The 13906-nt window shown below is 42.2% G+C and overlaps 1 long non-coding RNA gene across 3 annotated transcripts in view; it reads right to left on the bottom strand.

Moving 5' to 3' along the window:
* The window catches only part of LOC135969477 (uncharacterized), a 127502-nt gene that overhangs the window by 110889 nt on the left and 2707 nt on the right, over positions 1 to 13906 (bottom strand). For all 3 annotated transcript variants that reach the window (XR_012431735.1, XR_010584739.2, XR_012431734.1), the window contains exon 2: positions 3122 to 3229. This is a non-coding gene — a long non-coding RNA (uncharacterized lncRNA). The remainder of the gene's footprint in view (positions 1 to 3121; positions 3230 to 13906) is intronic.

The following is a 13906-nucleotide window of genomic DNA, read 5'->3' as shown; positions in this document are numbered from 1 at the left end:
CCCCACATCACCAACCTGCCTCACACATGCCTCTGTTCCTTCACTTTTTCTGCTTTGTAACTGAACCACTTGTCATCTTCCCTATTACAGTATAAGCTTCTGTGAGCAGGCTAGTTCTTTCATTTTTTCATCCACAGCCCATCATCGAGTAGTGGTCTAATACCAGGATGAGGAAAGAACGAACCCCTGAAGAATGCTGTGGGGTGAGGGGTGGGGGCAGGGAGTCCTAAACTGGATGTGAGTTTAGACCAAATGGCAGGAAACTCTCTTCTAGCTCACGTATTCAAGATTATGTAGAAGCTAACTGTGGGATAAAAATTTCAGATTGTTGGAGAGGTGATTTTTAAAGATATGTAGAATTTGGAGGGAGGGATCATGAAAATATCCCAAGAGAAACAGCTTCTCCTCCTCTAATCGAGAGGAGAAAACTAAGTGTGTATGTGTATGTGTCTTGAGTGGCAGGCAGAAAGGAAGTTGAGCTCAGGGAAATGGTCTGACTAGATCAGAGCATCTACCCAAGGACTAGTAAAGGAAATTAATTTAATAACTAAAGGAAGGTCAGTCAAGTGACACAGCGCTTCACATACAGGGAAGAGACATTTCTATTTTTAATATGCAATAAGACACAGTAGGTCTTTAAGTGGGAAAATGGTATAAAAATAGGTATTTTAGAAAAATTATTTTGATGATGCTATGAAGCTGACACTGAAGAAGGCAGGTTACACGTATTAAAACCAATTATGAGACCAGACCATCTTTTATGTAGAAATGAAATATTGGGTGATGGCGAAGGACCCTAAATAGACCTTGCAAGGGAGGAGGTAGAAGAAGGTAGGTTCAGGTGTCAGGGTTTAAGGGCTGCAGGACAATGAAGCTGTTTCAGGGCCTCAGAACTGGGATGATGAAGAATGGAAAAACTGAAGAGCTAGCTGAAAGACTGAATTGAACTTGGGGACAATACTAGATGGCCTTATAAGATAGAAGGAAGTTTGGCCCCAAAAGAAGGAAACTTGGCCCCAAATGGCAGTTTCCTCCCATTGACAAACTTGGAAAATAGGGATGGTGCCATCAACAGAAGTGGGTAGGCCATCAGTAGAACCCATGCCAGGCAGGATACAGGGGAAGACACCCAGTTTGCTTATAGACTTGTTGAATCTGACCTGATGGTGGGTTTTTTAGTTTGCTAGGGCCACCATTCATGAAGTGCCACACACTGGGTAGGCTTAAATAACATACTTTATCACAGTCCTGGGGCTAGAAGTTCAAGATCAAGGTGTCAGCAGGGTTGGTTTCTTCTGAGGCCTCTCTCTTTGGCTCACAGATGGTCATCATTTATCTATGTCTTCACATAATCTTCCCCCTATCTGTGTCCTAATTTCTGCTTTTTATAAAGACATCATACTGGATTAGGGTTTACCTTTGTGACCTCCTCTTAACTTAATTACTTAAAGGCCCTATTTCCATATACGTCACATTCTGAGGTCCTGCGGTCCTGCAGATTAGGACTTCAACATGTGCATTCTGGGGGACACAATTCAGTCGGTAACAGTGGAAGATGCCTGTGCTCCAAAGATGTGTTTTTGGCAGGAAGATGAAAGGTAGAACTGTGAGCCTGGGGAGAGGTCTCGTGGCCTCTTGTAAGAAGAGGGAGAAAAAAGACTAACCTGTAATTAGTAACACCATTTGCAGAACAAAATAAATTGCTTTACAATTTCCTCCTTTATGTACTACAAGAAGTTAGTTTAACACATCATTTCATCAAAGACACAGCAAAGATAAACATCATCCAAATACATATGAAATTACAAGGCATTCCAAACATACAGAGCCAACATAGAGTTGAAACAAATCATGTCTTATTATATTTTGGGAGTTTCTCCCCTTAATGGTTCTTGTGACCATTAAAATGCAAATGTTCATGCTCATTCCATATCCTGAATAACAAAAATATCTCTGAAGGAGCCTTAGGATTATCTTTTAACAGAGAGTTGCACAGAATTTTGGATATTTTCTTTCATTTTACAGAACCAATACTTGTGTCTAGACAAATTTCATTCTCAAACAACTTATTCTTTATGAGTCAAAATCATCTAATAATGTGTCTTATTATTAGAAAAAAAATTTTTTTTGCTAATTCCTAAGGATACATGTAATGGAATTTAAATCAAAGTGGGACATATCATCTCACTTTTACAAGTTATTCAGAAGCTTCTTGTGTGTGTTACTGAAACACTGGACCATCTAATCAAATTTTCCTTAGACACATCCAGAACCTTTTCAGAAACTTTTTGCTTTGCTATCTTACTATAAGTAAAAATAGATTTGTATTAGAATCAAAGACACTTCTAAATTAAAGTTTATAAATCTTGAGGACATCTACATTTCACATGGCTTATTAAAACCATCACAACCGAAAAATTAATTTTGTAATAAGCACAGCCAAGTCAGTTCTCATCTGACAAGTGAGTGGCTGGCAGCAATTTTCACATCTGCTCTTCATTCGTGGGATGAGAGACACAGGGGAAAAGCTGATGTAACACTGACGACTCTCCCCTTGCATACTACTAATAATAGTCATCTTTCCTCAGCAAAGATGATGCTGTCTTTGCTATTTATTCTGCCAAACAAGACTCAAAATAAAAAAAAAATGTTAGGAGAGGGTTCTAGGGTCAAACCAAAGGAGAACAAATCTCAGCGCCTCTGTTCACCAGCTATGATACCTTAAGCCAATTACTTAACCTCTTTAAACTTCAATTTTTGCATTTATAAGATAGTAAATGATAACACTGAGTATCTTCTACAATAGTTGGAAAGGGAGGTGAAGTACTAGGGTGTGGTATGGAGGGTGTATTAGTCCATTCTCTCACTGCTACAAAGAAATACCTGTGACTGGGTAATTTATTATGTATTTATGTATTTATTTATTTATTTTTGAGACAGGGTCTCACTCTATTGCCCTGGCTGAAGTACAGTAGTGCAATTATAACTCACTGCAGCCTCGAACTCCTGGGCTCAAGCAATCCTCCTGCCTCAGCCTCCCAAGTAGCTGGGACTACAGGCACACACCATCATGCCTGGCTAGAGACTGGGTAATTTATAAACAAAAGTTTAATTGACTCACAGTTCCACAGGCTGTATAGGAAGCATGGCAGCATTCGCTTCTGGGGAGGCCTCAGGAAGCTTTTACTCATGGTGGAAGGCAAAAGTCAGAGCAGGCATCTTCTCATGGCTGGAGCAGGAGGAAGAGAGAAAGTGGGGAGGTGCTACACACTTTAAAACAACCAGATCTCATGAGAACTCACTCATTCACTATCATGAGAACCACTGCATGGGGACAGTGCTAAAACATTTATGAAAAACGGCCTCCATGATCCAATCACCTCCCACACCCCACCTCCCACACTGGTGCTACATTTTGACATAAGATTTGGGTGGGGACAGAGATCCGAATCCTATCATTCCACCCTTGGCCCCTCCCAAATCTCATGTCCTTCTCACATTGCAAAATCCAATCATGCCTTCCCAACACCTCCCCAAAGTCTTAACTCATTCCAGCGTTAACTTGAAAGTCTAAAGCCCAAAGTCTCATCTGAGACAAAGCTAGCCCCTTCCACCTATGAGCCTATAAAATAAAAAACAAGTTAGTTACTTCCAAGATACAATGGAGGTATAGGCATTGGGTAAATACTCCCATTCCAAAAGGGAGAAATTCGTCAAAATAAATGGACTAGAGGCCCCATGCAAGTCTGAAACTCAGTAGGGCAGTCCTGAAATCTTAAAGCTCCAAAACAATCTTCTTTGACTCCATGTCTCACATCCAGGGCACACTGATGCAAGGGGTGGGCTCCCAAGATCTTGGGCAGTTCCACCCCTACAGCTTTGCAGGGTTCAGCTCCCAGAGCTGCTCTCAAAGGCCGATGTTGAGTGCTTGTGGCTCTTCCGGGTAACAAGTGCAAGCTGTTAGCGTATCTACCATTCCAGACCCTGGAGGACAGTGGCCCTCTTCTCACAGCTTCACTAGGCAATGCTCCACTGGAGACTCTGTGTGGGAGCTACAGTCCTGCATTTCCCCTCTGCATTGCCGTAGTAGGGGTTCTCCATGAGGACTCTGCCCCTTCAGCAGGCTTCTGTCTGAACATCCAGGCTTTTCCATACATCCTCTGAAACTCAGGTGGAGGATCCCAAGCCTCAACTCTTGCACTCTGCATACCCACAGGCTTAACAGCATATGGAAACCACCAAGGCTTATGGTTTGCACCTTCTGAAGCAGTGGCCCAAGCTGTACCTGGACCTCTTTGAGCCAGGGCTGGAGCTGGAATGGCTGGGATGCAGGGAGCAGTGTCCCAAGCCTGCACAGGGTAGTGGGGCTCTGAGTGTGGCCCACAAAACTATTCTGTCCTCCTAGGCCTCCAGGCCTGTGATGGGAGGGGCTGCCACAAAGATCTCTGAAATGCCTTGGAGGCATTTTCCCCATTGTCATGACTATCAGCATGTGCTTTCCTTTTAGTTATACAAATTTCTGCAGCCAGCCTGAATTGTTCCCCTGCAAATGGGCTTTTCTTTTCTACCACATGACTGGGTTGCAAATTTTTCAAATGTTTATGTTCTGCTTCCCCTTAAATGTAAGTTGTAGTTTTATGTCCTTGCTTTGCTCACACATTATTAGCATTGGTTGTTAGAAGCAGCCAGGCCACATCTTCAACACTTTGCTGCTTAGAAATTTCTTCTACCGATACCCTAAATCATCACTCTCAAGTTCAAAGTTCCACAGATCCCTAGGGCAGGGGTAAAATACCACCAGGTTCTTTGCTAACACATAACAAAAATAACCTTTGCTCCAGTTCCCAATAAGTTTCTCACTTTCATCTGAGATCTTGTTACCCTGGACCTCATTGTCCATATCATTAACAGCATTTTGGTCATAACAGTTTAACAAGTCTCCGGGAAGTTCCAAATTTTCCCTCATCTTCCTGTCTTCTTCTGAGCCCACCAAATTGTCCAAACCTCTGCCTGCTACCCAGTTCCAAAGCCGACTCCACATTTTCAGGTGTCTTTATAGCAATGCCCTACTCTTCAGTACCAATTTTCTGAATTAGTCTGTTCTTGCACTGCTATCAAGAAATACCTGAGACTGGGTAATCTACAAAGAAAAGAGATTTAATTGATTCACAGTTCTGCAGGCTGTACAGAAGCATTAGGGCATCAGCTTCTGGGAAGGCCTCAGGGATCTCCCAGAGGGGTAACAATTGCTACCATTTAGTGACTGCCAACCATGTGCCACAAACTGCTTTAAATGTTTTTATGTATTGACTTAGTTACTCCTCATAATAACTCTATTATTAGCTCCATTTTACAGCTAAAGAAATGAAGGCACTGGGCATGGTGGCTCACACTGGTAATCTTAGCACTTTGGGAGGTTACCAAGGCATAAGGATCACCTGAGCCCTGGAGTTTGAGACCAGCGTGGGTAACACAGTGAGATCCTGTCTCTACAAAAATATATTTAAAAATTAGCCAGTGTGGTGGTGCGCACCTGTAGTACCAGCTACTTAGGAGGCTGGGGCGGGAGTTCAAGCCTTTAGTGAGCTATGATTGTGCCTGCACTCAAGCCTAGGTGACAGAGTGAGACCTTGGAAAAAGAAAAAAAAAGAGAGAGAGAGACAGAGAGAGGGAGAGAGGGAGACAGAGAGAGAGAGAGAGAAGAACAGAACAGAAAAGAAAAGAAAAGAAACAGTGATATAGTAACTTGTCCAAGATCTAATAAATGACAATGCCAGGATTTTAATGCATATATCCGGCTTCATAGTCCACACTCTCAGGTATTATGCCAGATTGCCTCCTCAAGGAAGGAGACAAACGTTCTTAGCTATCTAAGAAGCAAACAACTGCCAGTGAGGGTTCAGGAAATGACAGGGCTCTCAGTTGTTTCTTGATTATTATGCTTACCAGAGACAACAGAAATAGTCAGTTGCAAAAAGACTATGGCAGATGTTACGGTGACATTCCCATCCCTTAGAATATATAAAGGCAGCAGGCTTTGAAAAGGAAAGGGACCTACCTCACACTTATTAGGAAGACTAGTATCAAAACAAACAAAAACCAGATAATAACAAGTGTTGGCAAGGATGTGGAGAAACTGGAACCCTTGTGCACTGCTGCCAGGGAATGTAAAACTGGACCACTATGAAACAGTATGGTAGTTTCTCAAAAAAATTAAAAATCGAGTTACTATATGATAAGCATTTCTACTTTTGGGTATATACCCAGAAAAATTGAAAGCCTGAACTCAGACATACATGTGTATATTCATGTTCATAGCAGCATTATTCACAATATCTAAAAGGTGGAATTAACCCAAGTGGCCACTAATAGATGAATGAATAAACAAAATGTGTCTTATAATGCAAAGGACTATTGTTCAGCCTTAAAAAGGAAGAAAATTTTGACACATGCTATAACATGGACGAATCTTGAGGACATCACGCCAGTCACAAAAGAACAAATATTGTATGACTGTACTTATATGCAGTACCCAGATTAGTCAAATTCATAGAGGCAACAAGTAGAATGGTGGTTGCCAGTGGCTGGAGGGGAGTTTTTGTATAATGGGCACAGAGTTTCAGTTTTGCAAGATAAAAAGAGTTCTGAGGATGAATGCTGGTGATGGTTGCACAACAATGTGAATGTACTTAATGCCACTGAACTAAACTGTACTTAATATACTTAAAAATGGTTAAGATAATACATTTTATATTATGTATCATTTACAATTTCAAAAAATGATGTCAAAAAGTTAAACTAAAGGTGAACTATTTGTCAATAGGAATAAACCATAGGAAGCAATTGGAAATGACTTCTAGCAGCCTCCCTTACCTCCAAGTTCACTGCACTTGTCACCAAATGCACCAGGGGCCTAAGCAGCAGCATTTTGGTGGTCCAAAAACCGCAAGTCCCAGCTCTCCCAGGAAAGCTTCTGCAGACCATTATGGAAACTCTCACTTTATGTGCCTCCTCTACTTCAGTGGATATTACCTCGTAGAGACCTTAAGACCTGGCTGCTGGATGCAGATGCTCTGCCTTCACCCATTAACTTCGAAGTACAAACCCAGATGACTGGATTTCTTTTTCCTCAGACCCAAATATGCAATCTGCATGCCAATTCTCTCATTACACAAGCAAACTTAATCATCAGGTTTTTCTTCACCTAAATGAGAAGATCTTTACAGAGCCCATACATACTCAAGATATAAGATTAGAAAAAGGAAACTTTAATTCAGCCATCTGACCTCAGCAGGCCCGGTGTGGAGAAGGAAGGAAAATCCACTGCCAATCTAGGCAGGGACCAATAAAGGAATATGGTTTTGGCAGCTTGCAGGTCCCTAAGAAACAAGGTCTCCCTCTCGTGGCCATGATAGAAACAGCAGTTCAACAAGCAGGTTTCAGCCAAATTTTTTCTCACAGGAATTCTGTTATGTCAGGCCTTCAGAGAGGTCATAGTGCCTCTGCTTCATGAAGTCTTGGACCACAGCTTGGGATCAATCAACAGCTGATGACTGGAATCACCTGGAGGAATCTTTATTTATAGGTCTGGCTGTAGGTGCTGCCCGTCAGCAGGGACCTTAGCTGAGCTGTGGGCCAGAACACCTACACGTGTTCTTTCCACAGGGTTTCTCTGTGTGGGCTACTTTGAGCTTTCTCACAGAGTGATGCCTGGGTTCCAAGCGAGCATCCCAAGGGAGCAAGGTGGAAATGCGCAGAATTTTTGGGATCTAGCTTCAGAAGTCACACAACATCATTTCTACCACGTTCTCTTGGTTGACATGATAAAGTTCTGCCCAGGTTCAAGGAAAGGGAACACAGATCCCACCACTCAGTGGGAGAATGGTCAAGGTCAGATTGCAAGAAGAGTATGTGAGATGGAGGATATTGGCGGCCATCTTTGAAAAATACAATCTACTGCATTGTCTACCTGGTTGGTCAGTGCTTCACTTGTAGTGGATACTCTCTGGCGGAAACACACATGTGCCACAAAGATACACACACTTTGTGCCCACTCCTTTAGGTCCCTCACAGGCCTCTTCCTCAGGTCTCTTTATTACTGAACTTCAAATATTCTACCTTAGAGACCTTTCACCCAATCAACTATACCATTCACTGTTGCTCAAGCCCCTACGTTTATACTGACCTCAGACTATTTTCTCCATTCAAAGGAGATGAATGCATGTATTGAAGCTCTGCCCACCAGGATTCTGTTCATTTCTGTCCTTTAGGGTTCCTCCCTGAGTGGGACCACAGTGCAGTAGCAATCCATTTTCAGTTCTACCAACATACCAAGCTTAACCAGTTTTGAGTATTTTCCTCCAACATTATCAGCTAGTCATAGAGAATAACCCAGAGGACATAGGTGTGAGCTGAGAAACACAAAAGGCAAGGAGCTCTGGGCCATCTGTTCATGTATCTTGCGACTTTTGGACTTGCTTAGATGTGCTCCCATGTATACCATTTCTGTTGTTCAGTGGATTGTTGCTGTGAGCACCCAACCTTACAATAGCCAGTTCCTGAAGGGCAGTTCTGGTCATAAAATCATTTGATAGTCCATAGTAAAGTGCCTGTTTCTGCTAGGACTCAACATTTTGCTCACAGCTGCTTTTCAAATGGTTTGGCTGAAGAAGGCAAAGCTGTACTAGAAAACCCTTGAGGCAGGCACCATGATTCTCTCTTTAGGATCTGCCAGAGATTCCATACAGCATCATTATCTATCACCCAGCACCTTTGGATCTGCCATGTCATTATGGCCTGAGTGGCAGGGCTGCTTGTGTCATAGCCTAGACTTGCTGCTGAGCACTCTCTTCTCTTGACCCTATGCAAAAATGGCAGCCTTTTGAGTCACCCGATAAATGAGCAAGAACACTATTTCCAAATGTGGCATAGGCTATCTGCACAAAATACTGTTTCTCTTAGTGGAAGATGAGAGATACAAAAAATTTTCCTTTACATCGAAGGGGATTCCCAGGTATGCCTCAGATCACCCAACTCCTAAAAATATAATCATTGTTCCAGGTGCCTGAACATTTGTAATTTCTCTCACCCTTTGGCACGCATGTATTTTACTAGGGCATCCAGAATACTTGCCATTACCTGCTGTCTAGATCCAATTAACACTATGTCATCAATACAATGGATCAATGTTTTGTTTCGAGGAAAAAACAGAGTCTTTTTGAACTATATGATGATGGAGAGCAGGAGAATTAACCAGCCCTGAGAATGTTAACAGAAAAATATCCACAGCCTTGAGTTAATCTGAACTCAATCTGCCCAGGTGAATACAATTGCTTTTGATCTTCTTTCCTCACAGATTGAACTGAACATATTTGCTAGATCAAAATCACATATGAAGTGCTAGCGGCGGTGTTAATCGATTCAACCAAAAATACATTATCTGTTATAGCTTCTCTGATTGGGGATACCATTTGATTCAGTTTACAGTAGTCTACTATTATTTGCCATGGTCCACCTGGCTTCGAAGGGATCATATTGGTTAACTGAACTCCTTAGTCACCATTAGTCTTTCAAGTTGGCATTAATCTCTGCAATTCCACTGGAATGAGGTATGGCCTCTGATTTATTATCTTTGCCAAGGAGTAAGGGAGAGGGATACAGTTTCAGGGACTTCCACTAGGCCCTTCCTACCATAATGGTTCATACTTGATTGGTCAGAGGACCAATGTAATGGTTTTATTAGCTGCTATCACAATTATGCACATGGCAACTGGGGAATGACCATAAGTTTATGGACCCATGACAGCCAGTGTGAAACAGATTAGAAAACGTATCCTATCACCCAGCCACCGCATGCCCCATTCTAAAAGGGGTTTATGGTGCACCTTAGATTTCCTGGTATTGATGTAGTTCACCCTGTATCTGACAGCCCTTGAAAGAGCTAGGAATTCCCAATTTCTCCAGTGTATGGTTCCTCTGAAAAAATGCCCATAGGTTCCTGTGGAAAAAGTATGGGTAAATACCATATATATTTGTGGTGTTGCAGGGGGTCTTCCTCAGGGGGATCCAGATTCTTTTTAATTGATGAGCTCTGAGTTTCCAAACTGGCTCACATCTGGAAACCCGTCCAGAGATCATACTATTCCATTTTGGCAGTTGACATGTGCCTTCTGTTCACCAGCTCAAGTTCACTGTTACTGCTGTTATATAATTCAATCAACACTTTCATTAGCTTTCTACCTATCTTGCCCCTAAAAATATCATAGTCTATGGAACACCACAGATATCCTGAATATCAAGGACCTCTGACTGTAATTACATCCATTTTGCTTCTGATGATTCCGCGCTGCCAAATGCCTTTGCTATTCTAGGATTCTATGGTACCTATTGATACTAGAGCATCTCCTGCTATCATTCCTAGCCTGCACAGGACAGTCGCCATTAAGACTCTCAGCCAAGTTGGTGCTCAATCACTACTGCAATCTTATTGCTTTAGCAGAAAGATTGTCCTCTGGCCCTCCCAGGGGACACAGTGAGCTGACAGGTTCTTTGGTCTTAAAAAACAAATACATTCTAAAAAAAAGTCCAGGGCTCTGAGCCTTCTGACTCTTTCCCTAATAACTTGCCAAGGCAGTTCTGACGTCTCCATCTCATTTACCATACATCACCACTGTGCCTAAGCTTCAAGTTACCTCACAAAATTGTTGGTTCTTGCTGACATAGAGAAAACCTATAGCTTTTCTCATGAATAAGTAATTTTCTCCTGTAGTAAGCACTATATTTTCCACTCCATCTATGCTGAGATTTAACGCTAGTTCTTGGTGAAGAGGAAATTTAGAGAGGTGAAAGCAGATCCTAAGACAACAAAAGCATCATGCTTGTGAGGTGCTCAGAGACGGAAGCTATCAGCATGATGGAAATGGTCAATCACAGCTGCAGAGGAGCTCAGACACGGGTCAAAGGAAAATGGAGCAGGTTATCAACAGTATTGCTTCAAAGTCATAATGAAAGAAGAGGGTGGTATTAAAAAAAAGAGGATTTTAACAGAATCCAAATCTTTACATACATACAAATACATGTAAATCTTTATATACACATACAAATCTTTCCAGGAAATTCCACCAAGCAACCAGAATTGAGAACCATTGTCCTAAATTATTGGGTTTCAAAATTCATAGAGAAAATAGAAGTCACAAGACAGGAATAGCTTCATCGTCCTGCCATCTCAGGAATCTTCTTAAAATGAAGTGACCCTGCTTCTATCAGATGGCATCTCCTGCATGTGTCTCTGAATTTCCATCTGTTTCCCCTTTGCAAGAACCTGACTCTTGCAATTATCCCCCTTTCCTTGACTCTCAGCAGTGCACCCTTGTCTCTGGACTACTCTTCTCTCTTGATTTGAAGGGATCATATTTGCCTCGCTCTCCTCTTCCCTCTGACTATTTTCTCCTGGCTCTTTGGCCTCTCCTCCTCCACCTGACATCTAAATAGTGGAAGCCCAGGAACTCTTTTCTGCTCTCTACACTATCTCCCTAAGTAATCTCATCCAGTCCCACTTCTCTTCATTTCCATTTCTACTATCAAATTCCAAGACACTGCTATCTCGCTTTGATGACTGCAAGAGCCTCCAACCCAGTCTTTCTGTTTGTACTATTCCTAGACATCACCCAGCTTAAAAAACATAAGCAGATCTCACAGCCTAAAAATTGCCCAATGGTTTCCTGCTTGAAATCCTTATGATTGCTGAGAGGCTCTTTCAGGTATGGCCCCCATCTACTTCTCCATCCTCATCTCTTGCCACAGTCCTCCACTAACCCTCCCACCTAGGTCACAATTGCTATGTAGTTCCTTTATAGCACTTTTATCTTTTAGCTGAACTTATCATTTTTATCTGAATTTATTTATTCATTTACTTGTTTTTTGTCTATTTTGTCCTTATTGTTTATGGCCTGTTTTGTCCTTGTCTAACGCCTACCTCATCATTTTATCCCCTAAACTGTTCCTTCCTCCTTTTACTACTCCCATCTATGATGTTATTTTATTTTTTTTTTTTAGTTTTTAAGATATGAACCTATAGATTTTTTTGACTTCTGTTTTCCTCACCATCCTATTTCCAAAACATTAGCACAAATTGGTGGTAATGCTCCTCACTTTGGCTCTTCCTTTTTTTCTATACTATTGTTACCCTAGTCCAGTGAGTGTGGGTCATTTTGGGGACACAGACCACATTGAGAGTGCTGTGAAGGTCATGGGGCAGACAGGAAATCACTTACTAGTAACTCAGCAAGTTACTTAATTCTCTGTGCCTTAGTTTCATCATCTACAAAATGGAAAGAAAAACGGTATAAACCTGGAGCAGATGCTTTCTATGCCCCTTTGCTCACTTTCAAATTGGCTCAGCCACGGAGGAAAGCTCTGGGCACACTGTCATCATCCCACCTCAGGTGAGCTGAAGTGTGACCGCTCTACTCTTCTGCCTCAGGGCTTTCTCCAACAGCCTGGGAATATCTGCCAATTCATATCCCTGGCAACAACCCTCACTCAATGGTGGATGACAGTCAGTGGTAAGTGTCCTAGCCTTCTGTCCTTTTGAAGATGCTATGTTGTCTGGGGTGTATACCCTGGGGTTCATTGATGTGCACCAGAAAAATTTAGGACCTGGGCACACACGAGGAGTTTAGGAGCATACGTTTAACGGCAGAAGAGAAGAGAAAGGGGTCTCCCTGCGGAAAAGACTGGCTGGTGGCAAATGTGCCGAATTTTCTAGTCCAGTTTGAGGAGGCGGTGTCTGATTTACACAGGGCTCATAGATTGGTTCGACCAGCTATGATGTTTACATAGCACACGGGGAAGGCCGGTCACTCCACCCTAATCTTATTATGCAAATGGACTTTCCAGTTGATCAGTGCCATCTTGTCTGCTCCTTGCAGTACACGTGGCTGGCAGAGACGGGAAGATGGAGGTGCCATTTGAACATGTCTAGTCCTTAGTTCCTGCCAGCATTCATTCGTGCAGGCTCCCAGCTTGCAGGCTGCTCTTTGTTAGAAAATGATTTGGGGCTGCTTTTCATTAAAAAGAAAAGCCTTACTGAGGACTCCCATACCCTTACTATCTATCTAAGTAATTTCTTCTTAACTCCTGTATCACTTTGTGAGGCTAATTCTGGGGTATATCCTATTTTTTTCAGAGGGTCTCCAACAGGATAAAGAGCCAGCTATTGTCTATATCAAAACCAGTTTAATATCAATCCTCCTTCCTTGTCTCACTCTCTCTGCCTTTATTCCTGCATCCAGGGATCACCTCCCAAATAAACTACTTGCACCCAAGCCTTTGTCACAGGCTCTGCTTTGAGAGGAATCCTAAGTAGGCAGTGATTTTATCAGTTGGGGTCCTACCATGCAAAAGATGACCCATTTAAGTTGGAAAACTAAAAAGAATTTAGTAAGGGGAGTATTTCTGAACATGAGGTAGGGTTAGGGAAATGAAACATGGTGTAGAACCCCAGGACTAGTAATGGTGGGGAGCACTTACCACTCCTAAGTCTGAAGAGGCAAAGGCAATAAGTAGTTACTAGACTCAGAAGAAAGAATTGAGAAGAGCTGCTGAACTAGAGCTGTGGCCTTCAGTAAAGGGACCAGCATCAGGACTCAAGTGAGACAAGCATTTTCAGGTTGGTGTCAGTGTCAGCCTGAGAGTGACTGCCTCCTTAAATCTGGTGTCCTAGGTCTCTGCTTGCCTCACCCTAGTCCCAGCACAGCATCTCATGGAGTTATGATTAGATGAATTACGATATAAAAGGCATAGAGAGGTACCTAGAACATGCTATTGTTGATATTGTTACTACCATTATTGTCTACATGATGCAAAAGTTTGAATACATTATGAAGTACACTTATAGGCTGGGCTT

Source organism: Macaca fascicularis, chromosome 2 (assembly GCF_037993035.2).
Source record: "Macaca fascicularis isolate 582-1 chromosome 2, T2T-MFA8v1.1".
In the NCBI taxonomy this organism is placed as follows: Eukaryota; Metazoa; Chordata; class Mammalia; order Primates; family Cercopithecidae; genus Macaca; species Macaca fascicularis.
The sequence above is the reverse complement of the archived record's forward strand: the minus strand, read 5'-3'. Positions and strand labels throughout refer to the sequence as shown.